The sequence below is a fragment of the Impatiens glandulifera genome, chromosome 5 (genome assembly GCF_907164915.1).
Source record: "Impatiens glandulifera chromosome 5, dImpGla2.1, whole genome shotgun sequence".
NCBI lineage: Eukaryota > Viridiplantae > Streptophyta > Magnoliopsida > Ericales > Balsaminaceae > Impatiens > Impatiens glandulifera.
In genome coordinates this window covers 27,007,559-27,021,624 of record NC_061866.1, presented here as the reverse complement: position 1 = coordinate 27,021,624, position 14,066 = coordinate 27,007,559, and positions in this window count along the sequence as shown.

Sequence of the window (14,066 nt, the reverse complement as noted above, 5' to 3'; positions counted from 1 at the left end):
TTCTTTTGATGCTTCAACTTGAATACCCACTTGTTCTTCAAAGTCTTATTTCCTTTCAAAAGTTTCACCAAGTCATAAGTCTCGTTCTCTTACAAGGAATTTATCTCTTCTTGCATTGCCACAGACCACTTGTTCTTGTTTTTATGAGACAATACTTCTTGATAGGTTTCTAGTTCTCCCCCGTCAGTGAACATCATATACTCATTAGGAGGATACCTACTAGAAGGTTGTCGTTACCTATTAGATCTTCTAATATGTTGATCATCAGGTGGCTATAGAGAACTATCATCATCTTGTTCAGCTTCATCTGTTGGCTTAGCATCAACTAGAGGAGTCTCATCAACCTCAACTTGGGCATTTCCCACATCATTGGGTTGTGATTGTGGTGTATAAATCCTACCATTATCAAGCAATTCATTCTCCGTAGACTTCGGCTTTTCTTTTTTCTCAAAGTCTTCAATGGTCTGATCTTCAAAGAATACCACACCTCTACTTCTAATGCGTTTCTTGTTAACCAGATCCCATCACCGGTACCCAAATTCTCCGTGGCCTTACCCAATAAAAATACACTATCTTGTCTTGCTATCAAGCTTAACTCTCTCATCTCTAGGAATATGTACAAACACTTTACAACCAAAAACTCTCAAGTGATCATAAGAGACGCCTTTACATCTCCAAACTCTTTCTGGAATGTCGCCATGTAAAGGACTTGAGGGTGAAAGATTTATCAGATCAACCGTTGTCTTCATTGCCTCTCCCCAAAAGGATTTTGGCAACTTAGCATGAGACAACATACACAAAATTCTCTCATTGATAGACCTGTTCATCCTCTCTACGACTCCATTCCGTTGAGGTGTTTTTGGCATAGTCTTCAAAAGCATGATTCCATGACTTTTACTGTATTCCACAAATGGCCCTCTGCATGATCCTAGTTTCTCTCTCCACTTCAGCGTGAAACAACCTGAAGTAATCCAATGTTTGATCCTTAGTCTTCAAGAAATAGGCCCATACCTTCCTTGAGCAATCATCGATAACAGTGATGTAATAATGAGCACCACCTAAAGTCAAGGAATCCATAGAACATATGTCTGTGTGAACCATATCTTGGATATTGGGCTTCCTAGATGGAGAAAAACTTTTGAAGGAAACTCTATGTTGCTTACCAACTAAGCAATCTGTGCATGTCTTCAAATCTGTGGACTTTAAGCCCTAAAGATCGATTGTCCTGAAGAGAACTCGCATGCCATTCTGATTTAAGTGACCAAGTCGCTTATGCCAAAGTTGTGTTGAACAATCATTAACTGCATTTGCTTCTCCCCCTTAAGACTTAGTCTCTGTAACATAATGAGAACCGACATTTTTTCCTTTAGCTATCACCAAAGAACCCTTAGTGAGTTTCCATTTTCCTTCATCAAAGTAACTATGATAGCCCTCATCATCAAGAATACTAGTAGAGATCAAATTCATCCGAATATCGGGAACATGTCGAACATTCTTCAAAAGTAGCTTGCACGAAGTGTTAGTATCCAAACATACATCTCCTTTTCCAACAATCTTACACGTAACATGGTTTCCCAATGTCACTAAACTAAATTGTCCACTAGTGTAAGAAGCAAATATATCACAACGATTGGTGACATGATAACAAGCACCCGAGTCTACCACCCATTATGTATATTGAGAAACAAGGTTGATACTATTATTGTCGTAAACAATATCGATGTCGTTACCACCCACATCTGTAACCTTACTACTTCCATCTTGCTTATTCTCCTTTTGTTCCCGCTTCAAAGATCTGCACTGATACTTCTTGTGTCCTGGCTTGCCACAATGATAACATGTAATCTCTTTTCTCGAGCTGAATGTTTCCCGTGACTTGTCTGAACTGCCACTATGATTCTTTGGAGTTTTACTTTTACTTCTACCCCTTCTCTCGGTCATGAACACCTAACTTGGAGTCGAGAAGCCCTATTCTTTTCTTTTAGCATCTTCATTCAACACGCTCTCTTTCATCATTTTCAAAGTGAGCTTACCTTGTGGAACAAAATTGGTAATTGATACCACTAGTGTCTCCCAACTATCAGGCAAAGAATTAATCAAACACATAGCATGAAGCTCATCATCAAATTTCATTCTTGTCGCAGCCAACTCATTTAGAATCTCCTGAAAAGCATTTAGATGCTCAGACATAGAAGACCCATCGTGATATTTCAACGAGCAAAGCTTTCTAAATAGAAATGCTCTGTTTTGAGTGTTGTTCTTCTCATATAGATCACTCAAAATAGTCCACACTTTATGAGCATTAACCTCACTAGCAACATACTGATACACACTGTTGTCAACCCATTGCCTGATTTTACCAACTGCCTTTCTGTTCAACTTCTTCCAATCTGCATCTGTCATAACCTCTAGTTTGCCTTTATCACCCAAAATAATGTCTTCATAATCATAATTACACAATAAGTCCTCCGTCCGTTACTTCCAGATTGTGTAATTGGTAGCTGTGAGTTTGATCATCGTGCCATTACCACTCAACGATTCTTCCAATTGAATTATACAAGAATCATCACCAAAAGAACACAACTCTGATACCACTTGTTGGAGAAATCGAATAATAACACCTGTTTAGAAATCCAGAAATAGACAAACTACAACAAATGCCTAACAATTTTTTTCCCCTTTTGTATAATCAAATGGGCAGCCAATTCAATTGAGCATCAAATAATCAAACAATCAAAGAAACAAAGAGTAAGACACCAAGATTTTACGTGGAAACCCCAAATTAGGTAAAAACTACGGGATACTTCGGCCATTAAAATCATCCACTATATCTAATGGGTATACAATGTTGTTCAATACAAGCCTAAAGGTAATCTATTAAAAGTTATCAATTAACCTCATCCTAACTTGTCATTCACATATATTATCATCATCACTAAAGATGGCTAACCAAATGAAGAAGAGATAAAGGAAATTAGAAGAAGAACCTGCTGCTTAAATAGAAAAATTGATGTTTCAATGGAGGAAGAGCCGCTTCAATGAAGGAAGAGGAAGAGAGAACAAAAAACTCAACAGCTATGTTTTTTTCTTTAATTAAATATGCCCTAATGGGATTTATTAATTTGTCAGGCCCAACTGCCAAATGAGTTGACTCAACAAAATTAAATACATAAACTTGTTTACAAATTTGTTCTTCCTCTTCGTGCTCCTTTGTGGATATATTGTTGTCTTGTGAAAGAGATACGCTAAGGGTGGTTCATCCTCCTCGTCGGATGGAGGAGAGGAAAAGGGGTTAGTGGGCGGTTGAGAGAGGGAGAGTGTTTGTGGGAGACTGAAAGATGGAAAGACATTTTAGGTTGATGGGAAATGAGGGGTCTCTTCCCCTTTTATCCAAATGTGGAGGCCCCTTATTTATTTTTGAGGTTGCAAAGAGGCCCCTAAGTTCTTTGCTCTTTTAATTTTAACCTCAAACCGAACTTGGCTTGTTTTGGCATTGGCTTGAGGGCCTGGCCTACTAAGCTTCAATTTTCGGTCTTCTTGGGTTTTTAACATAAGTCCAGCTATTTGGCCTAAGCCTTGTTTGATTTGGATCATATGGCTTATGTCTTGTTTATTTTTATTTTTTTCAAAATTAACATATAATATATATATTTTTTAATTTAAATTGGAGTATGTAAAAAAATTGTGTCTACAAAATGTCCCTATTGGATAGAGTTTGGAAAATGTTTTTATTTGTAAACAAATGTCCAATTTAAAGGGGAAATTTGATCAAATGACCCTCAAAAGAGGGTTATTCCCAAAAGTAACCTCAAAGATTTCATTTTTTAAATTTAATCTTTTTTTTTTAAAATTTGGACACTTTTACCTTTACTATTTTTTTTTTATATCCTGTAACCCCCTATTTTCCCCCATTTTCACTTTTCTTTCCCTCTTTCTTCCTTCCGCGACCGTTACTCTTCCCCATCCCTCCCCCATACGCCCAGACCCAAGCCCAGACTCCCCCAACTACACCATCCCTGACTCCCCCCGACGTTCGCCATAGGATGTCGCACAACCCCGTCAAGCCCTGGACGCTTCCAGCCCGACTCCCCTACGTTCGCCCAGCATATCTCAAGTTAGTTCGACTACTCCTCCCTCTCTTGCATGTTGAGTATGAAAGGTTTTGGGGTTTTAGGGTTTTAGTTTAAATTTTAGGATTTGAAATGCTGAGAATGGTATAGTTTGAAATTCTAAGAATGTTTGTGAATATTTGGTATATTTTTTTCTTATTCTGAATGGTTTGTGAATTTGTTTCAATTGCGTGCCCATTATGTGCCCATTGCGTGTCATTGCGTGCCATTGCGTGCCCATTGTGTGTCCATTGCGTGCCATTACGTGCCCATGGCGTGCCCATTGTTTGCCATTGCGTGTCCATTGCGTGCCATTGCATGCCATTGCGTGCCCATTGTGTTCCCATTACGTGCCCATTGTGTGCCCATTGCGTGCCATTGCATGCCATTGCGTGCCCATTGCGTGCCATTGCATGCCCATTGCGTGCTATTGCATGTCTATTGCGTGTCATTGCGTGCCAATTACGTGCCCATTGCGTGCCCATTGCGTTCCCATTGCGTGCCAATTGTGTGTCATTGCATGCCTATTGTGTGCCCATGCATGCAATGGCATGCAATGGCACGCAATGGGCACGCAATGGCACGCAATGGGCACGTAATGGCACACAATGGTACGCAATGGGCACGCAATGACACGCAATGGGCACGCAATGGGCACGCAATGGGCACGCAATAGGCACGCAATGGCACATAATGACACGCAATGGGCACGCAATGGCACGCAATGGGCACTCAATGGGAACGCAATGGGCATGCAATGGCATGTAATGGTCACGCAATGGGCACGCAATGGACACGCAATGAGCACGCAATTGAAACAAATTCACAAACCATTCAGAATAAGCAAAAAATATACCAAATATTCACAAACCATTCACAAACATTCTCAGCATTTCAAACTATACCATTCTCAACATTTCAAACCCTAAAATCTAAACTAAAACCCTAAAACCTTTCATACTCAACATGCAAGAGAGGGAGGAGTAGTCGAACTAACCTGAGATATGTTGGGCGAACGTCAAGGAGTTGGGCTGGAAGCGTCCGGGGCTTGGCGATCGTCAAGGAGTCGGGCTGGAAGCGTCTTGGCGATCGTCGGGGCTCGAGGGGTTGTGTGTCATCCTATGGCGAACGTCGGGGAGAGTCGGGGATAGTGTAGTTGGGGGAGACCGGGCTTGGGCGTGGGCGTCTGGGGGGAGGGTTGGGGAAGAGTGACGGTTGCGGGGGGAAGAAAGAGGGAACGAAAAGTGAAAATGGGGGGGGGGGGTTATAAGATAAAAAAAACAAAATTAATAAATAAAAAATAAAAATTAGTAAGGATAAAACTGTCCAAATTTAAAAAAAAAAGGTTAAATATAAAAAATGAAATCTTTAAGGTTATTTTTGGGAATGACCCTCTTTTGAGGGTCATTTGATCAAATTTCCCATTTAAAGAAGGTTGAAAGGATAGAGATCAAACCTAACAAACCTCATGAGAAGTTTGTGTATCATGATTTTTAAAGATCTTTATCTCTCTTGAATTAAGGGGTAATATTTTACTATGTCAGGGTTTTTGGTATCCTTTCAATCTTTTAGAATTTTTGGTATCCTTTTTACTCCAATTTGGATTTCTAAGACGCTCATTTACTCCATTAGGGCTTAGGGTAACCTTCTACGCCATTTAGATTTTTTAGGCTAACTTTTAATTTTGCAAAGATATTGTTATTATATTTTTATCATGAGATGTGTGTTCTTCTTTTTTGTTTTTAATTAACGTTGTTTACGTTAATTATCTTATTTGTTATTTTTCATTAATCAACATTTTTACTTTAATCAAATTTACCGATTTTTGAAAAGTCAAGATTTTTTCTAATTGAGGTTTTTCACGTCATTCAATTCTCGATTGTCTTTGGCTTATCAAGATATTTCCTAATTGACGATTGTTTTGTTGATCAAATCTTGATGATTTTAATTTTGTCAAGGTATTTCCTAATTGATGATTGTTGTGTCAATTAAATATTGATGGTTTTAGTTTTGTCAAGATATTTCATAATTGACAATTGTTATATCAATAAAATCTTGATGATTTTAATTTTGTCAAGATATTTTTTAATTGATGATTGTTATGTCAATAAAAAATCTGGATGATTTTAGTTTTTCAAGATATTTCCTAATTGACGATTATTGTGTCAATCAAATCTTGATGGTTTCGATTTTGTCAAGATATTTCCGAATTGACGTTTGTTATGCCAAAAAAATCTTGATGATCTTTAGTTTTGTCAAGTTATTTCCTAATTGACGATTATTTTGTCAATCAAATAATGATGTTTCGGTTTTGTCAAGATATTTCATAGTTGACGATTGTTATGTCAATTAAATCTTGATGGTTTCGGTTTTGTCAAGATATTTCCTAATTCACGATTGTTATGTCAATCAAATATTGACTATGTTTTTATGAGTTTAAGATTCATTTCTTAACGCTCTTCACGTTAATTTATTCATTGTTCCCTTTATAGATCAAATGTTTAAATTGACTTTATATACATGAATCAAATCTTAACCATTCTTCAGATGTCAAGATTCTATGTTAATATTTAATCCGTTGATTTTCTTTTTTGACTTTTTCCTCAAGTCAAGATTCTCATAACGACAACTGTGTATTATTAGTGAGAGCCCCGACGAGTTTTTATTAACACATATTTTTTAGGGTTAATCCCCCCCCCATTTATTTGACCCTCACTTTTATCAAAAGGATTTTATTTAAAATATCAATGTATATTTTTTAACAAAATGCCCCTTGTACTGGGTTTCATCCTCGCTTCTTATTTCGATATTATTTTGGAAGTTGGAATAAAACATTGACACCTTTAACAAGTTTAGATTTAGTTATTTGGATTTTTAGGATTCAAAACATTTTCAAAATTTTGTCTTGAACACCATTTTTTTGGATCATTTTAAAAAAGAAGTCATTTTTTTTAACTTCAAAGTCATCATTCTTGAATTCAATCTCGTGTATATACAATTATTTTGAAATTTTAATTCCCGAAGGAGTTTGATCAAAGTATTAAAACTTTGATGATGATTTTTTATAGGCTTTACTTCGAGCCACATTTCTTTGAATGTTACTTCACCTCTATTATTTTGAGAATGTTTTGCAAGTTTTGGCTTTCAATAGAGGTTTATTTATTCGAGGTATATGATAGAATTATTATATTTATGCTCTTACTATAGCAAACAAGACTATGTTCGAATGAGCAATATTTGGTGATTTCAACATCTCAACCAACAAAAGTACTTTGCTCTTTTCTATTTTTTTCATTTTTTATTCGAAGCCTTGAGCTCTAAAATATCTTTGTTTTTCGACAAGATGAGATAACCTTTCTCAATTTTTATGGCTTTCAGTTCATCCTAAAAGTTTTTTTCACAAAATTTCCTTTAGGAATTAACTTCTTAAATATTCGTTAAACACGAGAAGGAATTCAATTTGATGTCTCTTAATCGAATTTTGGTGAAATGATCGAGTTTTTTTAAGAGGATCACTTTGAAATAATGATCTTGACTATACTCTTACTTGTTTTATAAAATCCTTATTTTATTTTGTTTATATTAAGAGGGTTCAATGCCTCGTTATTTCTTACAAAATATAAGAGTTTTATAAACATTTGACTGAACCTAAGAACATGATGCCTACATATCTTCTATTACGGAAGAATCAAGTCGGTACGTAGTTCCGTCTTGTGGAACATTAAACGATTTTACAAAGAAAGCGTTAAAAACTTTAATTTACTTATTTTAAATAAGGAAGGATGTTTGATTTCCATTCTTTTAACAAGGGATCATTTCATCGGTTGTTGTGCCCCTTACTCGTGTTTTGATAATGGGTTCCTTTTCCCCTCAGGTTTCTCAATGACCTGTTTCTCGACTAGGTCTTGGATCTTGTCCTTGAAACAATGATTAGTGTCATGTCCTTTGTACTAGTGGTACTTACAGAACAAGTTTGTCCACTTACCCAAGACTAGTTTATCAGCTCTTAAAGCTTCTAAATCGATTACCTTTTGTTCGAGCAGTCTGTCAAATGCTTGTTCTACTATTATTTCCAAATTATCATATACCCGGCGGGGTTTGTTGTATGTCTGAAGATTTTTGTTATGAGGTTGAGGGTTTTTATCATAGGTCTAATTGGGCTTTTCACGTCTCAGTTCTTGACGTATTGGACTAGGCTTTTTGTTAGCCATCTCTACGATGTAAACATTAGGCACGTAATAGATATCCGTTTTTCTTTTCTTGTCATGTTTTTTTTGGGTTTAGAAGTAGGATATTCTTTGACCATAGCCTGATTCATTTCAATTCCAGCTATCATTAGGCTTTCCAAGGTTTTATACTTCTTATCGGCCATTCCAACACTATGTCACTGGTTGATAATTTCTTTAACATTTGAAATTGCTCCTCCTCACACGGGAGTGCATCCATATTTGAAGCGATGCCTTTTTATCTTCTAAGGAACGCTTAGAATTTCTCATCATACATTTTCTTAACGTCTTTCAACTTCCTTTTAGTTTTTCTAATGTAATGCACATAACAAACTTGTAGATGAACGTTTCAGCGGTTTTATTGAAGGTTTCGATCCTAGCTATATCTCATTGGTGGTACCAACGAAGAGCCGAATTAGTGAGGTATTTTAGAAGAATTTGATGCATGGGTTCCCTTCCAAGTTGTAGGGGACCAAGGGTACCTATACATTTTCATGTACATTTGAGAGTCCATTTTCCCGTCGAATTTATCGAGTGACGACATATATATTTGATGTACAAATAACTAAAGTCTACATAATTTTTTTCTTTTCAAAAATATTTATTATTTATATAATTATTTTTAATTTTAAATATATTTACTTATCTATCTCGATTTTTAATACTAAATATATAATTTCTTAGGTTTTAGTTAGATTCAAATTAAGAGTTAACTATTTGTTTTTTTTAATATATTATAATATTGAATAAAATAATATTTGAAATACAAATTTATTTTAATTTAAATAAATTTATTTGAGAAATATTTTGTTTATATTAAAATTTATTTTGATTAAATAAATAAAAAAAATTGAATAAATTTATTATCTATTATTAAAAGGAGAGAGAAAAAAAATATTAATGATATATATATAACGGATAAATAAGTGAGAGGCATAATAATAACGGATAAATAAGTGAGAGGCATAATAATAACGGATAAATAAGTGAGAGGCTAATTAAGTGCAATCCAGATTATCTATTGATTTCAGTGTACCTCAATTCCGAACTAATCAAAAAGCAATATTATTATTTTATTATTAAATAAGATGAATCCATGTAAAACCAAAACTGATAAACAATGAAAAAGATGTGTTTTACCTGATGAAGAATTATTAAGTGAAACAAGTTAATGTGTTTTACCTGATGAAGATTTATTAAGTGAAACAAGTTACACTTTAGTGCGCTGATATTTAGTGATTATAAATAATTAATATTTTTATTTATAATTATATATATATATATATATAAATATATTTATAATTTTAATTATATTGTGTTTAAATTAATTTGCATTAGTTATGTTATAATTTATATAATTATATATATATATATATATATATATATAAATATAAAAATATTATTATAAATTACTTTGGAAGATATTTAAATTAACTTGAATTAATTATTAATTATTTTATTTATTATATAACATATTTATAATTTTATAATCTATATAATTAAATTTATTTGTGATATATTTAAATTATTTTGTACAAATTATTTCATAATTTATATAATTATATATTAAATATATATATATATATATATATATATATATATATATATATATTAACATATTTTGAAATGAAAAATGATAGAGAGCGCGACTTGAGACAACGACTAGGACAGCGATGCCCGTGGAATATTGTCTCTCCTATTATTAATTATTTTCTCTTTCCTATTATTAATTATTTTCTCTCTCTTCTTATTAACCGTGAGAATAGAAATATTAGATAAACATTTATTTATAGTAATAAAACTAAAAAACTATTAATAAGACAATAGAAAAAAATAATAAAAAAAAAAATAAAAAAGAAAAAAGAGGACATAAAAAATATTTGATAAATAAAGGAATTAAAAAGTCATAAAAATAAAATAAAAATAAAAGAGATAAATTCATAATCAGTGATATTAATTAGGGTTTAGAATTTAGTATTTAGAGTTTAGAGTTTAGGGTTTAGGGTTTATGGTTTATGGTTTAATAAGAAAGAGAAATTATTTAATAAAAGGAGAGAGAAATTAATTAATAAGAGGAGAGAGAATATTCTACAAAAACTTGTTTTAATTATTATTATATTTTTATTTATTAATTCCACCTGTCAACCCCCACGTAGACATCGCTCTCTCGCTGTCTCATAGTCGCGCTCTTTATCATTCCTCTCTTTTGAAATTTATTTGTAAGATTTTTTATTGAATTTGTTTTAATTATTTTATAATTTATAAAATTATATATTTATTATATATATATATATATATATATATATATATATATATATATATATATATAACAACATATTTAAAAATAATTGTGTAAAATATTTAAATGAATTTGTAAAACAAAATATTTTAAAATTTATTTGTAAAATATTTAAATAAATTTATTTTAATTATATATTAAATATATATATAAACAGTTCATGTAAAACAATTATGACATTCATGTAAAACATTTAAATGTTTACATAAAATCATTTATGTCTTAATGTAAACTCTATAAGAGAATAAAAAAAAATGAAACTAGCGTTACCTAGTGTCTTGCTTCACTAGGTATTTACAACACTCAAATGAGTGAAACAAACGCTACTTGGTGAGTATTATTTCACTAGTTATTTACAGCGCTGATATGAGTGAAATAAACGCTACCTGGTGAGGCTTGCTTCACTAGGTATTACATTAATCAATCACTCATTTGTGCTTGGTTCACTTTTATTTTTTTATTTTTTGGAAAAACGACTTAGCGTCATTTCATTAAAAATTCCCCAAAACGGGAAAAAAATCACGAGTTTAAGAGATTATTCTAGACAAACCTAAAATGATTTTGAAGTTGTATCATTCTAAATAAAAACAAAAACGTAAATCAACTATCTGATTACAATGTTTTCGTTTATAATGATTTTAATAAACCGTAAATTTCAATTACTACTGATAATCCAATTATGCTCCGTACTTGGAACTTTTCTCCACATTCCCGCAAGTGCGTCACAATCCAAGACTAGGTCTCTCCATAATTCTTCAACACTTCTGCGGATTCTGCCATAAACTCTCGCATTACGTTCCTGCCAAATGTTATAAACAACTACTCCAATACCGCACTTGAATACGTTTGTTGCGAATCTGTTTCCTTTGGCTTTAAGTTGTGCTGCTTTTTTTGATTTCTTTCCATTCCTTCGGGAAAATGATCAGCTCCAGGCTTTAAAAAAATATGTCCCAAATTTCCAATGCTATACTGCAGCTCCTAAACAGGTGATCAATGGTTTCTTCACTTCCGTTGCATAGAAGACAACTCACGTCCGGGATGCTCATATACTTGTTGATACGCTTACTGTTTCACTTTTATTTACATTGTTACTAAAAGTGAAACTAACTTCACTAAAGTAATAATTTAAATACATAGAAATTTTTATGCTGCACTCCTATTATTCACTTTCTCTCTCATCATTTTTTCAAACCCTAGCATGAATCTTCTCCGCTACAATCTTCTCGCGAAAATGGCATTTGATGGGGTGACGTAAAAGGTTATTTGTGGTCTTTGGGATGATGCTAATGCAACATTGAATCCTTGAAGTGTGTAACGATTTGTTGTTAAACATCTGCGATTTCTCTGTTAGAAGTCGTCCGTCGAGTTTTTTTTGGCAGATTCGGGTTAACCAAATCTTCAAAAGATTGTTCATCTTTTTTTTTTAATTTTAATCATCTTCCTAAAGTGTCTGGATGAAGCCGTCTGTTAACCAGGTAAAACCATAAAAGATATTCTCATATTTCTTAATAGATACAATGTTGACTTTCTTTAACAACTAGTGCGACAAAAATACTTCATATCATTCATTATTCATCAACATTATTACTCTATCACTCATAAATTTGTTTACTTTTCTAAGGAACAGGAGAATGATTATATATGTTGTGAGATATGCGAGAATAAAGGGTATAATGAATGTTTGTTATTTGTTCTACTGCGATTCTCAGCAGTATATGTTAGATAAGATCATTCTGCATGTCAGTTTGTCATTTTTATTAGATATCTGTTATCAATAAAATCTACTTTAGGTATATCAAGTCTCTTTATAGATATACATTTTTTTCTACTTCATTTCTTTGATAATAACATAATATTATAATTGATTATTAAATCACCGTTTTTGTATTTTTTTAGGTATTTAATGGTGGAAGTAACAATGGAGGTGAAAACTTTGAAAGAATACATAAGTAAAGTTATGGTTAGTACATTTGTATATAAAGTTAACAATTTCTTGAATGATGAACTTCTTGAATTCTCTTCAACTAACCTTCGATTATGTTTCTTGTTTATATATATTGCAGGAATAAAATCTGAATGCAGAAGTAAACGTATTAGGGAAGTAGAGGCCTCAAACACTAGATTCACAATTTGCAAACATGAAGGAGGAGAGGATGATGAAGGCTTTGGCGAAGCAGAATAAGAGTAATAATAGAGGGAAAAAATGGTGGGTTTGAACAAAACAGCAGCAGGGGATAACAACAACATCAGTGGGGGTAGAAGAAGAGGTTGGGGGTAGTCACTGATCAGATTTCTCTTATGGATGGATGAATGTACACCATTTTATTGTTAGTAGTAAACAAGACAACAGTGAAGCAAATGCTTAGTTTTTATTCCTTTTGTTATTTTAAAAAAAAATATGTTTTAGAAGAATTCCAGTTCACTTTGATGAATAAAGAAACACGTCTTTTACTGTTTAATATAAATTCGTTTGTATATTAATTTTTGTGTCTAATTCTTTTTTTCATTGTATAACCAATTAGAGAAACAAGAGGATTATTACATTTGAATCACAAACATAACCTTGTCGGACATTTGAATGAGTGATTTGCCTCTGTTTTTCGAGAAAGTTAGGGCAGGCTAGCTGAAAACGTGGAGTTTGAGAGAGCCTCCTCCTCTACGTAGATTGACTGAACACAGAAAACCTTTCTTCTTCTTTTTCATATTTAATTCAGGAAGTCATAATGTTGTTGTTGTCTATTTAACCAACTAAAGTCATGGATGCTATTGAAAAAAGACAAACAAGTAGAGCTGATGGAAAATAGATCATACACATGTCTACAAGTCTTATTATTATGATAACAATGCTAAAGTAGTAATACAAGTTTCAGACACCACAACAAAAACGATAACTCTAAGACAATTTTATTTGAAATTAGCTACTAAGTCTTATTCGTATTAATAACAACAACATGGTGCATTTATAGTAAAAAATCTCTTGGATTGCACATACACCAGAACGCCTACGTCCTGCACAATACCAGTAGCCGCACAACCTGCAACCCGCATAAGAACCAACAACCTTATCTGCACAGTCTCACACAGTACACCTATAGGTGCTTTTACAAGAAGTTGAAGAACCAGTACCTACAACAGACCACAAACAGAAGGGGTGAACTGCGACTGCACCAGCAAAGCCTATGACTTGCACAATACATAATAGTCGCACAACATGCAACCTAAAACAAACAATAGACATCATGGATGAACTACGCATGCCCTATTCAACGAGGGATAGCACTAGCACATGCACCAAGACGCCAACACATGAAACAGAACTCAACCAACTACAGTAGGCGAGACCTGCGTCTCTAGGAAGGATAGTCGGACTATAGGCCTGCATCCCAAAAATCTGTACATGCACCTACAAATACCAAAGGAACAGACCGCACA